The sequence below is a fragment of the Pyxicephalus adspersus genome, chromosome 2, assembly GCF_032062135.1.
Source record: "Pyxicephalus adspersus chromosome 2, UCB_Pads_2.0, whole genome shotgun sequence".
NCBI classification, from domain to species: domain Eukaryota; kingdom Metazoa; phylum Chordata; class Amphibia; order Anura; family Pyxicephalidae; genus Pyxicephalus; species Pyxicephalus adspersus.
In genome coordinates, this window is record NC_092859.1 from 34739155 (window position 1) to 34762331 (window position 23177).

The 23177-nt window shown below is 38.4% G+C and overlaps 1 protein-coding gene across 2 annotated transcripts in view; it reads left to right on the forward strand.

Moving 5' to 3' along the window:
* The first annotated feature begins 956 nt into the window (after positions 1-956).
* Positions 957-23177, forward strand: part of TSPAN9 (tetraspanin 9) — a 247642-nt gene continuing 225421 nt past the window's right edge. For both annotated transcript variants that reach the window (XM_072400384.1, XM_072400385.1), the window contains exon 1: positions 957-1194. The gene's annotated coding sequence lies outside the window, so the exon portion shown is untranslated. The remainder of the gene's footprint in view (positions 1195-23177) is intronic.

Below are 23177 nucleotides of genomic sequence, written 5' to 3' on the forward strand. Positions count from 1 at the left end.
CTGGAAACAATCTTTCATGATCGTTTTTAGTGAAAGAAAAAAAATGAGCGCTGTACACACAGCCCTGTTCTTTTCTATGGAGAGAGGAGTGGGGTGACGAGTGAGCTGCACCCCGCTGTGACCTCGTACATAGAAGAGCACAGTTGTCACCTTGCTCAGTCATTGATTGATATGTAAAGATTTTTGTACAGCATTGGGGGACCACAGTACATGTAGATTTTTTCATCATGATAATCGGGTGAGAGTAATGTATGTAGCCTAAAATATTCTGCTGCAACACACGGATAAGAATTGTAGTGTTATGGAAAAAGTTAAAATCAAAAAAAGTTAGGTTGGAAAAAGTTAAAATCAAGGGAAACTAGTTCAACTAGTACCAAACTACCACTTCTGTATATATATATATATATATATGTACAAATGTATATCATAACACCGCACATTACCCTTATTTACCTCTCTCTGGAGACAAAGCCACAACTGCCCACGAGCGTCAGTATGCCAGTTACCATTCAGTGAACAACCCGCGCTATAACTCTCTGTGAATTACATAACATCTCCTCCTCCTCCCTTTTCTGGAACGGAAAAAGGACCAAGGTACCACTGTGTATATATATATATATATATATATATACACACAGAAGTGGTAGTTTAGTTAGTTTAGTACAAGTTATATATTTTTATATATATTTTTTTTTTACTATCACTTAGCAGAAGTTTATTCATTATCCTGTTGGCATTCTGGCCCTTTCATTGTAAGTGTGTGTAGCCTGCTTTGTTTATTTCCTGGCTAGGGGCTGGTTTTGATCCTAAATGCTTTTAATCTTTGGGGAATGTGCAGTGCTGGACTTGTCATTACAAGGAAAGGCTCCAGTTGCAGGCAGAAAGGAGGAGCAGGCATAGAAGGAGGTACATAGGTGTCACAAGAAGAGGAGGAGCTCTTACCCACTGACCCCGCAGTCCCAATGTGGCTGCACTTCTCATGCCATTTGCTTGTTGCTGCATCTCCCCCTATCCTGCTCATTTCCGCTCTCATTGACTCCCTGCAACAAATCTCTGCATTAACTTAGGACAAACACAACTTCCTTTCCTCTTGTTTCGTTTGTACAGAGCAGCTTCTGCCTTCCCCTGGAACAGTCCCTGAGTTTCCTCCCTGGGGTCCTGCCAGCCTCCTCTCAGTTTGGAGTTCAGGATCTGGTGAGTACATCATCTCTAAAGACAAATCATTGTGGATCTTGCAGATCACTTGTTGTGACAGTGATCACCGGCTGTAATTGGACAGATCTTTGATTTGTGTGCCTTGTTTCAGGAACATGTAAGGTGACAAAAGGATTGCAGGACAGCTGAAGCTTTGCAGATGGTGGGGGATTGAGTCAGCAGCTCCTTGTTGAAGTAGTTTTGTTTGTGTTTTGCAGATTTAGTACTTACAAACAGTATTGTTCTTGTTTGATAACACTGGTGTTCATTAACTTCAAGGCAAGGGATAAAACAAATCATCCTAAGCAGCTCAGATCCTGTTGGCTGTGTACTTTCATACTAGAAATGCTATTGTAGATTGCAAGCTCTTTGGGTCAGTGATTGCATTAATTCACTGTTTATTGTTGTTGCAGGTAAAGATAAATGTATGCATATCAGTTACTTTGATGTGGTTTGTGATACTTGCTTCTAGTATTTGATTGGTTGTTATAGTTTTTAAATGCCATTGGACCAAAGTTTTTTGTTTTTTTACACCCCAGGATTAGCTGGTACTTGTAGTTCTAAAAGTGGATCTGATACATGACATATAGGGCTCTATTCATAAAACAGGCAATCTGACATTCCCTGGTGGGAATCAATTACTACCATTGAAACATAGTGACCTGGAAGATTCCCAAAAGCGAATGTTTGAGGGAATGTCCGATTCACTGTTTTATAAATAGAGACCAAGGTATATAACACATAAGGTATAGGAAACATTATGGAAAATAATATATCTGTGGCTGTGAGTTCATTTGTCATGCTTTCTATATGTCTGCACCAACATCATGTAACTATTACTCATGATAATTCCATATAAAGTATCTGCGGCTGTTTGAATTTTCCTAGGAACTTGTTTGTAAATTTAGTAGTGTTTAGGCAGAGAATGCTGACTGCTGTCATCACTTAGAATGGGAGTGTTATTATAAAGCTGGGCAGACATGCTGGGACTTGTAGTTCAGTAGCATTCAGGTTTGGATTATCCAAAGTCATGCAAAGAAGCCTATAGAACAATCTTTTTAACAATGGGGAACCCTTGAAATGACATTCAGGTCTTAAGGAGCCCTTACTATAATTACTATAGCCACAGCTCACAGTATACTAATGTGGTGGTCAGTAGGAAGAATGATTCTTACATTGCTGGCCAGTTGGAAGAATGTCACACTTACAGATAGCCAGAAATATCATTGGTATCAGTTAAACTGACCTGAGAGGCCTTAAAATGCTCATTGCTCAATGAACTCTTAGCAACTTCTGGATGAACCCTAGAGATCTATGGAAACACTGCAATATACTGATCCAGAAGTTGTGGATCAGTGGACCCCTAGAGAAAGAATCACATAACTTTCATTCAGGAAGTGGCTATACCATGAGAAACATTCCCCCCCCATTGTTCCAAAACATTTTTGCATACACAGGCACTCCGCACAGAGCAAATTATTTGGGTGCCAGTATGAGAGTTGGAAATATATACAGTTATTTCACTTTTCCTGATTTATAATGTATCAGAAATACCATGGCTCTATTCTTTGCCCATACTAGGCAAAATAAAAATGTATATAGGACTTACAATAAACATCTTACAATCAACGTCTACTACTATAATACTTCCAGTATGTGGGAGCAAAAAGCCCCCACCTCCAAAAATAGGATGCTGGATGCCTGATCAGCCAATCACTAGGTCCCATTGCTATCATATGAGGGTGGAAGAATGGGAGGGGTACAGAGCCCTGTTTTAAAGTGACATTTTTAGAATTTGCAGCATTATATGACAAAAATATAATGTACAAAGGGGAGTAATTCACAGCAACGGGGTATAATAATCTCTACACTATGATTGGTTCCCAGGCAATCCTATACTTTTCATGGTATCATAGCTCCGAAACAAACCAGCCAATCAGATTTGAGAGTACAAATGAACTGGTTGCAGCGTTACTGCATCTTGCCATCATTATTGCAATTATGAACCAAGTTATTTCCAGTATTTTCCCCTCTTATGTTCAGTCTGGATTCCCCTTGCGTGCCTGAGATATTACAATCTGGGCAGAATGAGCACAAGGCCCTAAATACTTTCCCAGTTAATTATGGCCACGGACGTTCGTCACTGACAGCTCACTCCAGTATTTCTGACTGCTTAGTAGCCGTATGACCATGTATAGACCATGGGCCAGTAATCAATTCAGATCTGGATACTGAAAATGACTCTGTCAGCATTTTACAAGTTTGTAAATTGAATGTAATGTCTAAGTGCAGACACCAGAAGGTACCGGAATCCATTAGACAAGCATCAGAATATGTTCTGTATACCTTGGGATCCTGGTTATATAATGTAATGTGTGGGTAGTTTGGTGGTTACTATGTAACACATTTCAGAGCACCAAAAGCTGCAAGTCAGTGAAGTAGGAATGCATTCCGCCATGACAGGTTCGCTTTAAAGTGGCCCTGTCACTAAAAGAAGCCCTACTTTTCGGCAGCTGATGATGCACTGCTCTCCAGCAGATTTACCCTTTTTGGTTATTTCAACTTTGTCTTACCCCTGCTGCAGATATTTATCCATAAATAATCCATATGGATAATATGGATAATTTCATCCAGATATTTATCCATAAATCTATAAATGAACATACCCGGGAGTGTTGTATAAATGCAGCGTCCAGGGAGCAGCAATCCTTCCTGACTTTTGCGTACACTTTAAGTATAGTTAGGATTTTTCTACAGGGCTGCTCTTTTATAAGTGACCCTGTGGTCACAAGGTCGACACTGCCATAAAGACATATGAGGGCCCCCATTGCTACTCTTTGTTTTAAGAATGTGGATTTCCTAGCTCAGGGGTGTCAAACTCAAATACACAGAGGGCCAAAATTAAAATCTTAGACAAAGTTGCGGGTCAACCTTGAAATTTATTTTAAAAATTGAGGACTATTTTCTTTCTCATTAGATATAAAACCCTTTTCATATGGAAACAAGGAGGTTTTGCTTCACATTCAATCTGGAACAAGCTTAAAATAGAGAAAGAGGCATAACATTTTTTCAATTTTATTTAAGAAGAAATCTTATGCCTCTTTCTCTATTTGTAGCCTTCTGAGTTAAATTTCAATGGTAACCATTTTGCACAAGCAATAATAATAATAACAATCATTCAAGTCCATGCCTTGGAGTAGCAAGGAAAAGTACAGCTGAGGGGGAGTGCTGGAAATGTCAGACGTGGCCACTGCGGAGCTAAATCTTATTAGTGGCCCGCCGCTGAATATCCCTCTTCATTAAAATAGCGCCGCTACTAAAATTCCCGGCATTATTTCCATCTATAAAACAGTCCAATGCGGGGCCACGCATAGGCAGAGTGCCCGCTGGTCTATAGACGCGAGTGATGCTGGGAATTGTAGTAGTGACGCTATTTCAATGCAGTGGCGGGCCAGCTGCAATTCATATTTACGATTCCTTGTGGGGCCAAAAAAAAGGGTCAAAGTTTGTCACCCCTGCCCTAGCTGTTCCATGATGCTTTGGCTTCAGTTCTTTCTTATTCTTTAAATCCAGAACAAGTAAAGACATTTTTTACATTTTCCTGATAATTGAATCTTTTTAGTAATATTTTCTCGATATACCACACATGCTACAAAAGCTCCAATTGATATTGATTGATTGATATTTTACTGCTTTGTCTGCTTAGTTTTCAATTCAACCTTGGAAAAATCGGTCAAGGCTGGCTTGAAACATTTGTGTTGCGCTAACATGTGATACGGCATTATGAACACAAGGCATCCACTGGTTAAAAAAAACACCAAATATTTGGTAGCTTTTCTGTAATTAGGAAGAACTGGTATGCTACCTACAAACTTCCAGCACGGATGAAGTTTGCAGTCAAAGAACAAAAATACACAATCTAATATTACGTTTGCATGATTATGACTTCCCATCCAGTATAGACACTGATCAGTCAATGCTTTAGGTTGGCTGTATTCTTTTTGCTTAGTTCTTACTTTTTTCTTGGCTGATGTTCTAAACTAAGATTTAAAAAAATGTTTTTCCTGTTTTTACAACATCCCACAAAAGTCAATGAACCTAAAGTTATGAGTACAGATTTCAAACCTTCAAACTCCTACCCAGAGCAAATCCTGACATCTTAACTTTGTTCATGAAACTTTTTTCCTTTGAAAAGTTACGGAAATTCCAGCCAAGAAAATGGACACAGTACAGCTGGCCCTTGGTTTACGAGTCGAGTCATTTCAACATTTATTTTTTCCTGTGATTCTTAGGGCACTAGCTGAGGATATTGAACCTCTGATAAAGTAAAAGCAGGGCATTTGTGTTAATAGGTTGTTGTCTATAGAGTGTTCTCCAGAAAACCCTGGAGCTTCCAATGTATGGCACAGATCAGTCCTGCTGCAATCTTTAGGCTATATTCAGACTGGCAGTGAGGTTGTGGCGCGGTTACCACTTCCTCATGCCAGTGATCTGTTGCCTTGGGGAGGGAATGCCAGTGACCAAAGCAGCTGGCAAGGTGCCAACCACTGGGAGCCACACGGAATTACAAAATCCCAGGGCAGCACTGAACCTACCATTAAGCACATGACAAACTGTTGCATTTGACTGCTGGGGGAGAGGAGATTTAAACCCCTTTAATGTAAAATATTGCTCCTAGGGGCAAAAAAAACTGTTGCTAGTTGCCTCAGAGTGGCAAATCGCACCAAGGGTAAAACGTTTGCAAGTGTTGCCGTTGCATTTGCGATGTGGTTCTTACACCAAAGGAGGAATATCAATCACATGGCCAGAAGGATGTTGCTTCTAAAACCACAATGTTAGCTGCTCCTGAGTGCATTCGGAGCGTGCGCAGTTTGGCTAAGCCTAAATTTAGACAAGACCTGTTTCTCTACATTAGGAAAACAAGTCCTTCTGAGCACGGTTAACCCCCCCCCCCATAAAAAAGGAGGTAATTTTACTTACCTTATGTAAAATTATTGTCCACTCTTTTATGTAAATTTTGGTTTAGGTCCACTTTAAACCTTAAAGTCCTGGTTATCAATGAAATAAATGAGTTGTATTCCATTTTGTATAGGCATTTCTCTGTGATTGCATTGCGGTGTTGACAAGCTTCATGGTCATCTGCTGCTGAACTGCTTCTTTAAACTTTAATGGGACCATTTTAATGGTTTTACAAATAGTTGCATGTGGTTGGAAAGTGTTTTCCATGTTTTAGGGTAAACCAGCAGCAGATATTCTATGATGCATTGTGACCAGCGCAAGGTAAATACAAAAAAAATGCAACTGCTGCATACCAAATGCTTGCTGATGTCTGGGTAAATCTCTAGTAAACACTCACAGATACTTGGTTAACTATAAGTTAACTTTACAGTCACTAAATGCTCATCTGAACTCAACCTAAGAAAATGCTGCCTGCGTCCGACTAATGACAGCCAACGCAAAGTCACAGAATGAGCTCAAGTATGCGTAACTTGTTGCTGTATTGAGTGATGTTTGAGGTTTAATGAAATCTTGCAAAATAATTGAAATTTTAAAATAAGGGAATCAATTCACTGACATACCATGATGATGTTTAAAGTGGAATTTAGAAAGCTGGACATAAAATACATAATATGGGACATACGTACGTAAAAATGTGAAAATCACATCAAACTTGACATTCAGGTAAATGTTACATAAATACCTCATAATGTGTACTTACTTAAAATACAGAGTTTATATTTCTTTTAAATACAGGGTTGCAGTTCTGAAATGTCATGGAAGGTGGTAATCTGTGGGTTGAGGTGTTATTTAGACTTGAATGTCTTTACTGAATGTGGAATACAGGACGGGTCCCCTTGTTATGAATGAAGCAGAAATTTGGAGTGTGCATTGGGAGATTTGCACAGGTTGCCTGCCAGGGACCTCACACACAGCACCCCCCCAGCAGTTGCTTATGTTCACATGTGGCTAATTTGGTTTCCTTCATTCTAAGTACACAACAGCTGTCTATAAAACAGCCAGGAACTTCCCTAAATATCCATTAGACAGATCTGGACAATTGTGCAAGCCTAATTACAGTTTCATTTTAGATTAGCCTAGAGTAAATCTATGTTTGATATAGGTAACCTTATTTATATTATCCTGTAATAAAAACGTAAATTTGGTGCTTACAATAAATAATATAATAAAAAAAATACTTTAGGGCCCACTTACTTCTTATTGGTGTGTTTATGTACATGTGGTAATGCTCATTGCAGTAGGGCAGGCCTTGAAAATAAATGAGCTGCCAATGCACACTACTTTGTTTTTGGGACTATCTACAATGCAATCTTGTTTCTTTAGTTCATGGGGTGCTATTAAACATGAATGCCCCCCTACATGGCAGCGTATACATTACCACATGGAAGTATTGGACTCTTTAGACGTATGGTACCGCTTGTAACAAATGTTGATGCGCTGGTGTGCCATTTTTATTATTAGTATTATTATCAATAAACAGAATTTATATAGCGCCAACATATTACGCAGCGCTGTACAATAAATAGGTATTCTGATATATATATATATATATATATATATCTCGGTAAAGACCATCTTCACATAGTCTGTATATTCTCATTTACATCTACATGATCAGTAGGTCAGCAGAAAGGAAGTGCAGGATTAAGTAAAACAAAAACAAATGTATTACAAACCTTCATGTAAGAAACATTAATTCTTCGCTGTGATGCTGATGACGGGGTAAATGGGCTGACGGATCATTTGTAGAAATTGGCTGAGTGAATGCGGCCAGGATGAAGGTGGAAGGAGATGGGGGCAGATCTTTGCTTTCTTTGGAGACATCAAAGACGTAGTGTGTGTATGTTGGTAGGAATTCCTCGTCAGCCTCTCCTATTTTATGTGAAATACTATCCCACATAAAAAGTGTAAAAGGGTTTTGTAGGTTGTTGCTCTTGTTTAGAATCTGTGACTAAGGAGGTGAGGCCAATTATCATAGAACAACATGACCTGCAGGAGCAGAGCACACATTACCTTAAAAGAGACTCTACAGGAAGCAGTCGCTGCACTATTTATTTAAATAACATCCCTTCCATAGTATTATATATATTTATGTATATATAGATATGTGTTTTTTTTACCAGTAAAAGCCTCCCTTGTGTAAAAGCCAAAAGTTCTTGGACTCCTGTAGGCTTCTGCCATCCCGAATATGATGTTGGAACCTCCAGGTAGGGTTGCCACCAGGCTTGTATTTTACTGGCCCTTCATGATCGATCCTTTGTGATCTTTCCAGTGACATAACAGTTACAGATGAATGAACGAGCTCTGTACACACGGTACTGTTCTGTTCTATGGAGAAAATTGGGGGAAGAATGAGCGAGCAGCACCCCACTGTGCTCTCCTCCATTCACTTGTATAGCGGTCTTTCCCTATCGGTCATTCATGGATCTAGGCGACCACTGTACACATGTCATGATCTCATAGATATCCCATAGATAAAGTTTTATGCAGGAGGAATGGTGGAGCTGGCCAGCTCACAGAAGAGGCTATAATGAGCAAAGCGAAAGGGGATTGTGTAAGGAGTTGTCTTGCAAGTTCAAAGGCATTTTGCAAGTAAATAACAAATAATGTATGGATGGAAAAACACTACAAGTAAGCATGTAATATACTTGATTTTCCTTTGCTTTCAGTAACTGTATGCCCACATCTTCTTCCCATTCCCCTATAGCCATAGAAATAATACCTGAACTTGGTAGTAATTTCTATCTACATTTTTGTAATATGTGTTTTTATGTATAATAAGTAACATGGATTTGTATATTTGCTTTATAAATAATATATATATATAACATGCCAGAAGCTTTATTCTGCTTTGTTAACATCAAAGAAAGCTCCTCTGAAATGGAGTTCCTCTTTAGGACTGAAACTGTGCCAAAATGACATTATGAGATGTCTGCATTGTGTGTCTGACTGTCCTTTGATGTGTGTGGCCAGCTATCATAGACCAGATAAATGACAAATGAAATGATTTCAGCTGATGAAATGAGCTGCTGTAGACCAGGTGTTGATTATGGAGAAACACAGAAAAGCCGCAGGAAAGATCTGACTGCTGTAGTGCGTGCCTTGCTTTAACACTTAAAACAAATCTGCTGGATTCTGCAAGTTGGCGAAGAATGTTAAATAGCCTGAAAATAAAACGTCCCTCTCAGTGCTGGAATCCGGGCAGGCACGATGTGTAACTAATGACTTGGACAAGAGGACCGGCTGCATTTTCTGCTTCCTACTGATGCTCCAGCTTCTGAGGGATAAATAGTTTTAATAGCTGGAATCCCATTTGACTCGGTAATGCTGCTAAGAAAATATGTCACTTGGGATGACCCAGCTGTATTTAGATGGGATCTAAGTATACATGCGTGGGTGTAAGCGTGTCCATATATATATCTGTATCTACATACATACATCTGGACAGCTCTGTCTGTCTATATATAGTCTGGGTTTATTTATAGCTTTTAATCTTGATTGTGGAATGGGAAATGCTAAGTATTTAATTTATTCTGATAAATAAAATACAAACTTTTAGGTGACTTTATCTGATTTTGATTTTTTTGGTCGATGCTGAAGAGTTTATCTTTTGTGGACTCTATTGGGGCCGGTTCCTACTATGGTGTTGCACTACAATTGCTGTATGCATTAGTGTATATTGTGCTAGCTGCCTAATGAAATAAACACCAAAAATTGTGCAGGCTAAACTTGTAAAAGGACATAAAGCTACAGTGCATTGGTGAAGTTTGTTTTGCATACCTTCATAATGAATGGCAACACAATACCACAATCCCGCTCGTTGTGTTAGTGCACACATTTCCATACAGAAATGCGCATCTTGCAACCCAGTAGTAGCAACGAGTCCTTCCAAAGTAAGTAAGATTTCTATAGCTGACTTCCCAAGTGTGCATACCTGCTGTGCCCTTTATGAGAAGCTCACATTCTGCCTGCTAAATTGGTTTATTCTTTGATATTTTTATAATTAACTATTAAACTGGAGAAACCTTTTTTTAATTTTACCTGATTATATTGTATTATATTATTACTTCATTCAGTCAAGGTTCATTTATTATTGACACTGCTTGTTTTATATGTTTATTCCTATGAGGGACTTGGCTTAGGAACATACAAAGGTGGGCAGAAACATCTAATTAGATGGGAACCCCAGTTAGATGGGAACATATTATGGCATTAGGATCTCACAGTTGTGGTGTCTATGGCTGGACATACCCAAGTCATAATTTCCATTTGATCAATCAGTCCATTCAGTTGTTTATAGAATCAATTGTAATTTCATACTTTACTTAAGAATCTGATAATCACATATGATTGATATCAATTGCAGAATTTAGGGAACCTCGGTTGGTCAGGTCCAAAAACTTCTGTGTGCAGCTCATTGTTGAAGTATTTGCTCGATTTTTTAAAACTTTTTAATCAGTTTCTGTTCTATCGCATTTTATATACATGTCAATTCACATACATACACATACCTTTGTATTGACACACATTCATGTTGACTCACATGGATTCCAGAACTGGATTTGTCGCTAGATTTTATTAAAGCTTGCCAAGGACTGGAAAAGATAGACTATCGTAGGTGAATCTGAGTAATCCTGCATGGTGGATCTGGTCAGAGGATCCTGCTGATTCCTCCAATGATCTTTTGGAACACCCTAGAATTCTCAAAACCTGGATCACAATATTATACAAATACTGAATTCTGCAATATTTAGCTTTTTGGCTTGTTTTTGAAATGCAGCATTTCCAATATATCTGGCTGTTATGTGCAAGCCATCTGCTAATACCTGTTGTTGTAATAAGGTAATAAGTTGTTACTGATGTAAAATGGATAGTTTGTCACCATCAGTGCATATTAATGTGTTAATATCAGTATTTTACTTGAAAGATTTTCTCTCAAAGAACATCTGAAGGAGAGCTGTGGATGCAGCTTCTCTCTAATGAATACTTGATTATTGTTTGCCAACCACTTGCCAATTGACTGCCAAGTATTATACCAAGTACCATGTTATTTAGTGACAACAGGGCTGCATTTACAAAAAAACTTTACCTGTTGGAGTTTATTACCTCACCTTTAAGCAGCCTGTGTAGGGAAAAGCAGCAGTTTTTTTGCTTCCCACCCATTGCATACATTTGACCATTGCAAGAATACCTGGTACCCCTATCTGGTTCATGCTGCCGGATTGTGTATGCTGTAGTATAGGGGTCATGTATGTAAATGTTTCTTTACCATATCAGCTTTGTTTTAATAGAAGTAACCTGGTGGGGATAGGGTCATTTTTAGATTCTTTTCTATGAGATGTCCATGTAATGAGTCCATCCTAAGTCTGCCCGCTCCTGGCTTCCGAATTGATGTGTTACCTTCTGTTAGTTCATTAGAATGTATGTCTGTGTTTATATTCAGTGTTTGTTTCTTAGGAGTACAATGTAAACCTAACATTGTCCAAAGTCAGCTTTATTTACATTCCTCAAATATTAGCATTGTTTATTGTTGATAAGACTTCCGTTTCTATAAAACATAGGGAAATGTTAGTCTCCCTTATGGCATTATACATTCAGCATATAAGACAATAGCAGTATTCTGGTAAGGTCACATTCTGACTACTAGCAATTTAATATACAGCTTGGTGTATTTGGGCAAAGCTGTATAGCTATTTTTGCCACTTCTGCCAGGAAAATGCAAATTTGAAGCAGAACTCCAACAATATCTTCAGTCTTGCTATTCTGAAATTACTTTCACTGCACACTGATCTTCAAATTTTGGATTTAATAAAGCTTTCCAAGGCTGGAGAGGATACACTTTCATCAGTGAAGCTGGGTGATCCAGCAAACCTGGAATTGATCTGGTCTAGGATTTAAAACATGTGCTAACAAACAGCAAATTACTTTTAAGGAATCCATTCCAGGTTTGCTGGATCACCCAGCTTCACTGATCCTCTCCAGGCTTGGAGAGCTTTAATCCATCAGGCCCATTGGGCACTAGTCAGATAGAACCATTTCATGTCTAGTCCAGCATCACCTATGCCTTTATTCTACAGTTCTGTTGTTCTTAACGGATTCTTTACATTCATTGGATTTCAGTTCTGATAATCAAACAAGGAGGGTTAGCATCACATGTAGGTGTTACCAGTGGTCTTCTTAGGAAGCTATATAAAGCCTCTTCCACTAGTCATGTTCTGTCTGCATAGGAAGGAGAAGCACAGATACCTAGTAATGACCTTACTGGGTGTATATTTAAATATGTAATAAAAAATTGATTTTTTTTTATTTTATTAGGACGTTGATTAAGGTATAACCCTGGAAAGATATAACAAATGTAAATTCTACTTAAGCTTTTAAAACATACTTCCTATTCTACTTTTAATGAATGTTGGCTGGGCTGTAGATTGGTTTCAATTCAGTGAAATAGAACATTCTTTCATTGTTTTGCAAATTACATCATCCTGTCTGACATGCAGGTTTACCAACAAGAGGTTTGTTTTAAAACTCAGTCCTCCACCTTCATATCCCTACCGGTAGCTTCTCTTTGTACACCGTTGGTAAAGAGAAATCCCTGGTTGAAATGTCTGGGTTTAGTGGATCATGTGAATACCTCCTTGTGACTGGTACTTGACATGTAGCTGCTCAGGCACCAGTGCCATCAGTTGGTGGGGGGGAGTTCAGCACCATGTATAAGCTTTCATTTGAGTTGAGTTCTGTAAAATTGGCGTTAAAGTCCAACTCAACCCTTGCACTGTACTGTTATGTGATCAGGCTGCATATACAGTAATATGCTGGTATTTTTCTTTTTGTATTACTAAGTTTCCAGCAAGGGTTAAAATACCCTCAGTGGCAGCATATAGGAGAGTCAGACTGCTGTTCTTTAACTCAAAAGCAGCAGCTCAACATTCTCCTTGCCCAACTCTGTTCTAATCAACAGCACAGCTCTGGGAGCAAATACAGTGCTGATTAGAGTTGTGTTCAGAAACATGTCAGAGCTCGGGAAAGCTGGGGTGCTGCTTTGATTTTGATAAAACGGGTCTGACTCTAGTATATGCTGCCAGCACAGCAATTCAACAAGTGGTGCAACACTTAAGAACATAATAATAGGCAGTTTCTTGATCCTAATTATAATATACCAGGACTATTGTGATTTATACCAAACATTCACTGGTGGTGAATCAGATACTGTCATTTAAAATGCACGCACCTGGAAAATTTACCTTATGTGAATGTTTAGTCATTGTCGGGGGCCCTATTTTAAAATGAGCTTTTAGTGCTAAAAAATAGACTAAAATATTTATCACTGTATATACAGTTTGATTTTATTACATTATTAAATAGAGAGGGATCATATAGACTTTGAAATGATCCTGTATAGGCAAAGCAAGGTTCCTTTTTTTCCAATCTCTATCAAAGTAAATTAAAAAATAATACATATCTCCCGCAAGACTCCTTTTTTGCATATTTGCAGATCAGGCATTATGTCCTTTCTCTTCAACAATCGCCCAAATTTACTGAAATCACTCCCTTTGAGAGATTATGTGCCACTGGTCCTTATGCTAAGGGTCCTATTTCCTCCATATATCGCCTCCATGTGTCTACACGGGAGGTTTCTGGCAAATTTGCATATATGGGCACTTGGGAAGCCATCTTGGACCATGACTTGATGAGATGAGTAGTCAAGTCTCTGGGAGGTGGCAAACAAAAGCTCAATATGCACACTTTAAAAAGAAAGCCTGTACAAAATTTTGTTTCAGTGGTATCACACACCGAATGTGCTGCACAAGCTGTTTCCAGACGTGGACCCTGTTTTCTGGTGATGTGGGTCCCAGCGTGGGACTTTAGAGCATATTGTTTTGGTTTTGGCCCATTATCCAAAACTACTGGGATAGAGTTAATAAGCTAATCGGAGAAGTGACCCAGCAGTGGTTTTCCCTTGGTCCACTCCACCACTCTGCAAATTCACATCTAAGCTTATTACACATATATTGGTGGCAGCCCATACTTTAATTCCGGCCAAGTGGAAATCCACATTGCCCCCCTCTTTAGAGGACTTGCAAACTCATGTTCAGGAAGTCTGATGGAATATCTCACTGCTCTTCTCAGGAATAGTGTTGCTAAGTGTTGAAACCTGGAATGCTCAATATGCTAACTTACAGGTTTAAATGTTAAGTTGATTCTGTGAGCTCCTTAATCATCATCATCTTGGTGGCCCCCTTTTCGTTCCCCCCAACCCCCACTTACCTAATTGTCATGTTTACACTTTTTTTTTTTTTTTTTTGTTAATGTTTTGTGTATACTGGATTTTTACTATTTACCATATTTGCCATATGGGATTGTATTGACTGGGCTACAATCTGCTACTGTTATTCATATATGTTACTTATGTGGTTCTATCTGATGTACCGATAACCATCTTGTATACTATGTTTATATTTTTGTTCTTTTTCATTTTTTTTAATGTATTAATTTATTGTTAAAAAAAACTCTGTTTCAAAAAAAAAAAAATAATACATATAAAATATTCTACTCTTATTTAATTAGGTTAGGTTATACAAACTTTAGAGTATTTGAAGTATATGTAGAAATATTTCAATATAAAACACCAACAGTGTTCTCCCAAGCCCCTTTTAGCTGGGTGCACCACCCTGCACTTTGCAGTGACCACCCCACTGTTTCTGGGTTGAACACTGAATAGTTTAGGCTTATGTAAGATTGTATACAAAGAGTTAAGAATAATGCAATGCCTGTAAAATAGAGATGAATGAAGTGGGAGTTTACCTTTTAATGCTTTTGTGGTTTTCATTTTAAATACCATGAAGAATAAACATGCAGTTCTTGTTTTGTGCCTTAGGTCCCCATAGGTAAACATATATGAATTGGAACTAAATGAAGGGCTTTTCTTTAGAAGCATATATTATACTGTATTATGTAATAACATACTTGTACTCTGTAATTACAATTAGACTCTCCACCATGCAGAACAACTGCGAGAAAACTTCATCAATGAAAAATACAATAGAAGACTTTCTATAATTCCTTCCTAGAAATTATAATTATAGACATAATCACATGAAATAAAAGTATTCTATATATTTCTCAGAAAATTGTAGATGCTGTTGTATTTGAGATTCCTCCCGCATTGGGTAAAGTGTTAATTATGTGGCTGAATATTTATTTTGGGCCCTCTGCAGGGTCATTGGGCCACACTACAGAATATTTCTAAAATCATACAGTAAATTCTACTTGTGGTATACATGACCTGATAAAACCAAGCAATAAAATTGCCTGCATCTTTGGTTATAGCCAGGATTAACTTTTTCATGACCACGTCATTGACGTCTAGCTGCCCAAGTGAAATTTAGCTGTCAGCTTGCATCAGTCAAACTTCACAATAACTAGGACTCGCATAACAAAAATGTATTTATTTTTTGAAACATGTAATTTAATTTAGTTGACTATTTTTTTTAAAAAAAACCTAGTTGAAATATTTAAAAAGAAAAAAGTTTCTATTGTTATTGCATCTGACAATTACAGTATCAAGCAATGGCTTTGTCAGGCTGAAGGTTTCTTTTGTTCATAAAGCCTCCATCCTGCATGCCATAACTGACTTGATCATGATCGGTAAGCACTTTGGTTCTTTATGGTCAGGGACAACCAAAACTAAGAGCCACCAGAAAGTTTTTCTATGTACAAGTTCGATTAGTTTTGAAGGGCTTATTGCCAGCTGTCTCCGGTTAGATATTCGCTGTCCATTACCATGGATGAGAATGAAACCAAGGCAGGATTTATAATGAACATAATAGGGTTAGTGTACTGTTTATTTGAAGAAAAAATGTATCTATCTTATCAGAAGATCTGGTTTTAGTTCATGATGTGGAGACACAGCAGGGAGTCTCTCAACACTTCAGGTACAGCAAAATCCATTCTTAGATAGTTATCATGAAACAAGAATTGGAAGATTTTCACTTTGCTCCTGTTTTGGTAAAAACTATGACATTTACAATTTGCCATTATTTTGTTTCTGGTGACGGGTTTTCATGAGAAAGACGCTAAACCTTTCAGAAAAATAAACTTGACAAATGATCCAAGCATTCCTTACTCTATCCTACAGTAATAAAAAGTAAATGTTTTCATATAGATTATTGGCAAGCCCCAGGGTAATTAATTGATTTTAAAGCCCCAGAGAGGAGCCCTGATGATGGCCCTGGGTCATTATGACAAAGACTTGACAATTTATTTTATGAGAACTTTTTGCAATAAATCTGACTTTATGATAACCTTTTACTTCATTATAGATGAACCTGCTGAGATGGGGTCTTTGTATATATTCCACTATTTATATTCCATTATTTGGATGGATATGTCATTCTGGGGTTCATCTGCAGCACATTATACCTCTGCCTGCCCACGTTAGGGCAGTTCCGAGAAAAGAATGGATGGAATTGGACACGTTATACATACAGTATGTGCACTGCCTCTTCTAGAGAGTTATGAACCCACTCACCAGGAGTAGGAGGTGGTACACATTTTACTAGGTTCCTAGTTCCTACTAGATTGTTAGCTCTTCGGGACAGGGTCCTCTCCTCCTGTGTCATCGTCTGTATTGGTCTGTCATTTGCAACCCCTATTTAATGTATACTGCATAATATGTTGGCACTATATAAATCCTGTTAATAATAATAATAATAATAATAATAATAATGAAAATAATAATAATGCTAGGTTTATTTTGTCAATTTAAGTTGTCATATAAATGTTCACAAAAAAACAGCAAATTTACCAGGCTGATGGCTAGATCTGGCACATACAAAGCAATACTCAACAGGGTCCATGTTCCCAACAGGTAGACAGAACACATGATGATCTGGATAGGCACAAGCACGTAGAAACTCAGTCCAGACAATGACATTGCGTTATCCAAGGCCTGAACATTTAGATAGATGTCTATTCAGGGAATGGCAGATGTGCTCCACAATATGAGTAATAACTAGTAGGCAACACAAACTCATTGCACAACATTACACATTGGGCGCAGGCTCATAAGACCTGACACTGGTATACATGCCTTCTCTTTAGAAGTGTAGCCTACGGTTTCATTTTGAATAATGAAACATGTCCTATTGAACTGTCTACTTAGCTCTGAGGTTCTTAATTAGCATGTGCAGGTTGTGTTTTTTACTTTAAAGAATATACATATGCTAGATCAGGGGTGCCCACACTTTTTTGGCTTGCGAGCTACTTTTTAAATGACTAAGTCAAAATGATCTACCAACAATGAAAACGTGGCCTGTGATCGGTAGAGTTTATTTTGAAAGGCAGGACTCTGTGATCTATACTCACCTTGCCTTTGAGATCTACCAGTAGATTGGGATCCACCTGTTAGGCACCCCTGTGCTAGATGACAGTTAAATAGAGATAAAAAGAGCAAGGATCAATGGGGCAGGTTAAGCAATCTTCTTAGGTTGCTATTGTTCTGCTCCACTGGGCTGTGACTAGCAGTGTCCCGTTCACTGCTCACCTTCTCCTGCCTCTTGCCAACTAAGCTGATCATTCATGTTTTGGGAGAAGTCAGTCCATACAAGTGCTGGAGCCATGCTTTCATTTGTGTCTGTGCATGAGATTCGAGCATGACCCTATTTTCATGCACCTTCAGACGTCAGAATGCGTATTTGTTTCTCACAGTTGTCCATTCATCTCTGTGGTAGGACTTTGCATTTTTGCAAAGATTTTTCAACCTATTGTGTTGTGATACATCCAAGGTCATGCTGCGTATGCTGTGTCTGTGGCTGTCTGACTATTACACCGATCTCACCGATCTATTTTGACCTCAATATATTGAATCAGTTACTTGATTTTACAAAAAAAAATCAGTAATCATCACAGAAGTCACATACCAGGGAAAATGTTGTGACAGCTCTAATGAAGTAGTAGGGAAGCACGGCAAAGGTGACTGGTATTCTGTAACATTGCTCTGATTATGCAGTAGACCCCAGACAAGTCTATTTGGTTAGTGTTGGAAACTTGTTAATTTTTGCTGTTTGCTTTCCTTTGGTTGGTTTTATGCTATTGTTAACTACAATATTATCTTTCTCCACCATGTAATGGAGATGTACAAAGGCAGACATGATTGAAGTCCAGCCTGGGTGACCACCATGGCTTCTCCAATTGATACACTAGAGAAATGACATGGACAGGAGGTTATATGCAGGATTGCCACGTGAAAATAGCAATGAAAAAAGCTTAAAAAATGATTAATAATGCAGCCAGCGCATCCAAATCACTGCAATATATTTATTTTTTGGTTTTGGGTTTAGATACATTTTAGGTCAAATTATTTTAAATGTATTTTGCTGAAAAACAGAGTGTCTTTTCATCTTGTATTCAGATTGTCATAATTTCATGCTATCACCACAGACACCTCACAAAAGATTGCTTACATCCCGCTGCGTTCTAAGGGTTGGTTTTGGTCACTTTGATGTCAGCAGCCAATAATGAATTGTCACATTTAAGCAACCTGACCACATCCGCTCTTTACAGAGAGCCTGATGCAAATTAAACTCCTCCATTCCATGCTACATTCCGGAATGAGCGTTATCAAAAGGCTGAACCATGTGTTTATGGAATGATATCATTTACTGGCTCATATAATGATCACTACTGGTATTAAAATGATCTGCTCTTCTCTAATTAACTTTGCAGAGAGGAGTCATTTCTGAATGGTTATTAGTGTGTTAAGAGCCATAATATTAAGGCATAAGTACATTTGTTTGCTGCTACTGTAGAAAAAAAAAAAAAGCAGCTTTGGTGCTGGATGTTTCTCCGTGGCTCTGGGCTGTGCTTCCACTGGTGTTACTCTCTAGGCTGTAGGCTCACCAAAGGCATATAAGTAAACAGCATGCCAAGCCTTGGACCAGGCAATATTCATTTAGGCATGGTGCAGCACTCTGCTAGTGGCAACTACTACTAGTTAAAATGTATATAAAACTATACCAAAAAAATTAATAAATTGCTAATGTACCCTCTAGCCCCATTTTCCCGTCCGCACCACCTGGCAGTTCTCAGCAACCACCTATCTGTTTTAAGGTGGTTACTAAGAAGTTGGGTCATAATGCAGAGACCACTACCCACCTACAACTTCTTCCCACCCAGTTTACAAAAAAATTCAGGGGAGAATATTTTTTGCAGATTGCTTGTTGATGTGTTGGTTTAACTTGATGGAGTTCCTTTAGCAATACACTGGGGAGGTTGTGATTGGGCCCTAAAAGAAATCACAAAGAGAAAGCTTAATCTTTATTGTGTAAGCTATGAATCCTATCAGTCCACAATGGAATGGAGATGAACAGAAGACAACATATTTAAAGTCCAGCCCGTATGACAACCATGGCTCCCTCCATATATACAATAAAACAAATAGACAAGAAGTATGTAGTTCACAGGGTTGACAGAGTGAATATAAAGGAGGAAAAGCCTAAAAAAGAATTCCTTTGAAGCCACCACATTCTACAACCAGTATAACAATATACTATATAAAAGTTTTGGGGTTCAGATACACTTTAAATGTGCAAGTTGTACCAGGGTTTTTTTGCCTTCCTCTGGATCAACTATGTCTTATAGGGTTTTATATCTGGGATATGTTTTTATCCCTACTGGTTGAACTTGATAGACTTATGTCTTTTTTCAACCTGACTTACTGTGTCATTATTAGTTGGCTGTCCACATTAGCTTCCTGGTAGAATTGTTCTTGTTCTTGCCCTCCCTTTCATAAGTGAAAACCCCTAATATTGGACACATCGAATGTGCAGATGTGGGAAGTAGTGGGAGAGCAGAGATCCCTACAATACATTCCTCAACAGATCGATTTTTTTTCATGTTTTTTTCTGTAGCATTTGGTCGTTGGGGAGGAGGATAGTAACCAAAATGTGGACCATGCTTATAATGGGTAGAGTGGTTAGACATTTCTTCTGAATAGTTGCCTGACTGCTATACAGACCCTTCTTACTTCTGGAAAAGTCACCAGTTTAGAAAGTGTACAAAACGCAATTTCTGACTTTACTCCAACTTTTCTGGCTCGTATAAGTGTTCTAGGTCTGTGTCCTCTTATTTCTCAGGCTTGCTATGTTCTTCTCTCATCCTTGCTGCAAATGACTTGTCTGGGCACAGATCGGTCTGATTACACAATTAGTTCAGCAGAAAGAATAAATACGCAAGCAGCAGTACAGAATAATCTTATTTGTCGTTCCTTGTGAATAACATGTGATTACCGATGGAGTCAGCACAAAGCAGTTTGCATTAAGTCATTAGAATTGTTTTGAGATGTTTCTATGTAAGGATTTCTGGTTTTATTAGCAAATAAAGAGCTTTAAAGAGATTGTGATAGATAGATAGATGGATGGATAGATTTCTTGGATGGATGCTCAGCAAACAGCTTGTGAAGGATGCATCCTATATGAAATAATTATTACACAACAGTCTTTTCAGAGCACAGCACAAAAGTCAGTGTAGGAAAGCCCAATTCCTGCTAAAACCTTACATTTCCAGGAAAGGTTTGAAGTCTGCCCTTAGTGATATCTGTGCCCCTTCTGGGTAAACTTCTACTTTCTTTTTAATGGAATATAGATAAAAAATGAAAACACATTTTCACAACAGTGAATGGTTACCATTGCTTAATCTAGTGAATAATAATATTATCATGCAGGATTTATATAGCGCCATCATATTACGCAGCGCTGTACAAAGTCGATAGTCGTGTCACTAACTGTCCCTCAAAGGAGCTCACAATCTAATTTCCCTACCATAGTAATTTCACTTCTAATTTATTGTGTGTTACCAGGACAAAAAGTGTTGAAAACTCCTGCATATAAATATATATATATATATATATATATATATTATATAAAAAAAAATATGAAACATTTAAGCATTTAAAAATCTGGCCATCGATTTCCGGCATGGATTTTGGAGTGCATTTTCAAATTTACCGCACCACTGTTTTCTGGAGGTGCCGTTTATGTTTTGCTGTATTCCAGAATTTGCTATTGGGTCTTGCTTGCATGTGCTAACAGGCATTCCTGCTCATTCCTTCTCATTTTATCATAAATTTGCTGCTGTATATAGCCTGATAATTTGCAGTCTGGAAATGTTTCATGTTCTGCAGTCACAATAATATTCCTGAGCGAGTATATATCATGGCTGCCTCTGCATTCTTTCCCATAATCCTCTTCCTATGTACACATGTAACCAGTCCTGCATTTTCCTAAGCCAAACAAGCCTTTTACCCCTCTAGTCAGTAAGCGGCCCTCTCCAGACCCTCTCACCGTGCATCAGCGCTCCTCGTTTTTGAAATATTAGCTCAGCTACATTACACGGTATATGCTGTGCAAGAATGATTGTGCTGGCGGGAGAAGCCTGGTTCTTGATCTATTCCCAGCACATTGCAGTCTCTGGTGACATTGGAGAAGCTTAGCATTTGGTAAATGTAAAACATTATCATGGAAGATATCTACAGGATGTTGGTTGCCACTACAAAATGTCCAAGAAAGCTCGCTCCCTGGGTTGACCCGCATCCATTCTTCCTGCAGCCACTGCTTCCAGCTGAATACAATTATTTCATTTGGCTCACATCCCAGAGGAAGTTGCAGCGAAGGACTGCAGGCCAAGTTTCTGTTTCTTTCCCTTTCTGTTTTTGACATTTTTGTACTGCTGCTATTTAAAGGCTCATTAAAATGAAAATAAAATAAAGATGTCTCAGTCACTGTAATAACTAACAACAAGGAGGAGGAAGGTAGGGTGAAAGATGAATGATATTACTCACATTTAGGAATATTTTGCATGATTTACTTTTATGTCAGCTCTTGAAGTCCCAGTAATCAGCCCCCAGCAGCAATGCAGAGATTTACTGTCCGCAGCATTGTGTAAAGTTGCAAAGTATACTTACCCCGACCTGTTCAGCAAATCCTCTTAGACTATAGCCTTGTACAGATGTCAGATTACTGTCAATGTAAATGAATGAGCGCTGTACATACAGTTCTATAGACAGAGAATGAGGGAGAACTAGAGAGTGGCACCCCGAGTGTACAGTGATCATCCCTGCATGGGCATTCATAAATTCCTCAAGGCCGACCGATGAAATAATATAGGAGACCGATGTACAAATGCTAGATTTTCACTAGAAAGGAGAACGGCCCTTCATCCTGGGCAACAATCATTTGGCATGTGTACATAGCTTTAGACATAATGGGCATTCTCCCAAACCTGAATACCACTCTTCCTCTGTATTCAGGCAACCCAATGGTAACCCAGACTGTACTCTACCTATACAATATTGGGGCGAGAAAGATCATTTCCAGGGACATTAAAATGAACTGTGAAGCGCGTTGAATAAATAACTGAGGGTGGAGGAGGAAGGTGCTTGCTGATGACAGTGAATGAGCAGCATCACATTGGTCACCCCACCTGTCACCTTCTTATTTATACATGCAACCTTGCATGTTTGTTGAATGATTAAAAAATTTTCAATCATTGCATCAAAGGTTTGATGCCATCTTAGAAGTGGGACAGCATGACCCATAGCTGCCCTGCATTCAGTGTATATACACTTGTGTATAAGACTTCATTACTGATTTCTAGTGATTGATATCTATATCTAAGCACACATCCTGTGTATTACCAATCCAGCATTTTGCCTGGCATTTCTATAAATAAAAGTATGTATCTCCTAGTAAACATTTACATATAAAGTCTACAACTGCATTGATAGTTTCAGAATCTTCAGTGCAACTTTCTAGGTTCCCAAACAGCTGTCCTCAAATACTGTGTGGCCCGGAGTTGGAGATTTGTGCTTTGTGACAGCTGTAAATACATTGCATCAAGCACGACCTATATATAGAAGAGTCAGAATTTGACTTGTGTGATAATGACTTAGCCGGGCCCTGACCCCTGGC